The sequence below is a fragment of the Solanum stenotomum genome, chromosome 1 (assembly GCF_019186545.1).
Source record: "Solanum stenotomum isolate F172 chromosome 1, ASM1918654v1, whole genome shotgun sequence".
Lineage (NCBI taxonomy): Eukaryota > Viridiplantae > Streptophyta > Magnoliopsida > Solanales > Solanaceae > Solanum > Solanum stenotomum.
Genome location: NC_064282.1, coordinates 24,459,981 through 24,462,374, shown reverse-complemented (window position 1 = coordinate 24,462,374; position 2,394 = coordinate 24,459,981). Strand labels below are relative to the sequence as shown.

Here is a 2,394-nt window from a genome sequence, read left to right as displayed (position 1 = left end):
GTTTAAGAATGTTTTTGAAAAACTCCATCAAATTATGTATTAAATATGAATAAAGTTTAAATTTAAAGCTCATAACTTAAAGTTATAGTCGATAAAATTCAAATCTCGAATCTACCTTTGTACGACCAAACAAAAACCTAAAGCACATTACAAAAACAAAAAGAGAGCATTTTATGAGAAACTTTTTGGTCTGTAACCTTTCGGTTGCACTTGCTAGTGCTGAATTAAAAATTTATACTTTCTAATCCAAGAGTCGCTATAACATCCATTGGTCCTATGGCGTGCAATTATCATCTCGCTGCAATCTATGGCTAGTCAGCTAGGAGATAGCGGTAAAACTCACTTCACTAGCATCATAAATAAGGAGTAGACTTGTTGCAATCTAGTTATTATACGGAGCAAAAACTACAAGTGTTCATTATGTACAACTAATAGAATGAGTTACATAAACACAGCCATACGCTAACAGCCATAATAAACTAAAAGTCAGTGTAGCTCCCAACTCACCAACGAATGGTATGTAACATACATCCACCCAAATACCAAAGCAAGAAAAAAGATCTTACTACCAAAACTATAGCTGCTCTTCATTCTGCCCAAATGAGGCATCTGCAAACAGCTTGCACCACCATCAATGGCTCCCTTTGTTGTCTAACCAGCTCTGCAAGCTATACAAGGCTTCTGCAGAGAAGCTGCAGCTCCTTAATCTCCTTTGACGCATTGGTGATAACTTTTGATGATCAGGGGAAGTAAGCATACAAGTGAGATTGTCAAATGTATTGAGCCGCTAGGCCTCCATGACAAGGTCCTTGGCACACAGTTCAGGATCATCATGCCGTCTTTATCCCTCGACGCACTAAACTAACTGCTTGTTGACTAGACAAGACATCCCAGATTCAAGCTAATAAGGAATTCATCATCCTCTGTCAGAACTATCTGTCGAAATTCTGGCTCTGCAATCAGAGGAGAGGCAGAGCCACGAGGCAGCTTCATGTCCCAGTCCCCCAAGATGGGCTGATAGTATACATTAAGATCAGAGGCGTATCTAGAGGGGGTTCCGTGGGTTCACGTGAACCCATGCTGTCCTTTATAGATCATATATAATAGTGTTATATTTTTCAAAAAATATTTAAATATAGAGGTGTGAACCCACGTTAAATGTAGCATATAATAATACGATGATTATTGGGTGCACGTCTCTAAACAAATATAGAAAATTTTAATCTTATATCTATCTTATTTTTTTAGTAACACTCTTCCAAGTGATTATCAGTAACACTTCGACGTTTCAATCATCTTTTCTTTAGTTTTTTGCTTTAATCTTTCAAAATTTTCAAGCGTGTTACATTGAAAATAATTCCTAAAAAGAAAAATAGCACTGCAATTTTTTTTAATAATTAAATCAAAAGTGTATATTAAAATTTAAAACTAGTAGTATTACATATATGTTGGACCTATAATTTTTAAAATTTAACAGAGTGTTAAGAACGTCAAGGTCAAATCGATTAAATTTATGTCTTAGATGCATTTTTTTGTAGTAGACTAGTAGTGAACCCATCCTTCCGAAATCCTAGTTACGCCTCTGATTAAGATAGCCATCATCAATAAATCCACCTTCAACACGCCTCCTCTCTGATGGATAATTTAGTGTGGTCTTGAGACATGTCAATTGACGTTACGGCAAAGTACTGCTCGGCAGTCTCCTGCATTTGCCACCATTAATAGCCTAAAACACAACAGAGTATCAGTTAGATAACAAGAATATAAATATATGCTCCTAAGCAATTGTTCCATTGAACAACCAGGTTCGCCCCCATCAGCAACTTCGTTGTAAAATCAATATTTACGGTACAAAAACTAGGTGAAACAAAGTTTAGCAAATTCATAGACACGGACCATTTTCTCTCTCTCATATATCAAGTAGCATCCTCAGGTAAGGCTAAAGTAACTTATCACATGCACTTGGGTAGTTGGATAATTCAATACCATTAGGTATGCGTCGTACACCATATTTCTACAGGACAGAAAAGTCATTACTTGTTTATAGGTATGAATCACGATCTTACCTTCCCTACACAAGAGTTGTCAGTGCAGTGGTTCCAAAAGAACTGCTAACATTGCAGTCACCGTTCCCTGAGGCCCACCACCCACATCCCGAACCTCGAGGCTACGTTCCCAGAGTCCCACCACCTCATCCCCGGAGCTCGAGGCGCCGTGCCCCGAAGCCCTGATTCACGGACCTCGAGGCGCTGTGCCCCGAGGCCCTCATCCCCGGAACTCGAGGCCCCTCTCCCCCGGAGCTCGAGGCGATGCGCCGCGCCCCAAGGCCCCTCCCCCCCGGAGCTCGAGGCGTCGCGCCGACCCTCGAGGCCCCTCCCCCCTAGACCTCGAGGC

The 2,394-nt window shown here is 40.6% G+C and overlaps 1 long non-coding RNA gene and 1 pseudogene across 1 annotated transcript in view; both read right to left on the bottom strand.

Moving 5' to 3' along the window:
* Window positions 1-383: 383 nt before the first annotated feature.
* On the bottom strand, window positions 384-1,167 carry LOC125866101 (probable protein phosphatase 2C 47; annotated as a pseudogene).
* A 424-nt stretch (window positions 1,168-1,591) lies between these two features.
* Window positions 1,592-2,394, bottom strand: part of LOC125842732 (uncharacterized) — a 6,463-nt gene continuing 5,660 nt past the window's right edge. Inside the window, exon 3 of the long non-coding RNA XR_007443943.1 lies at window positions 1,592-1,726. This is a non-coding gene — a long non-coding RNA (uncharacterized LOC125842732). The remainder of the gene's footprint in view (window positions 1,727-2,394) is intronic.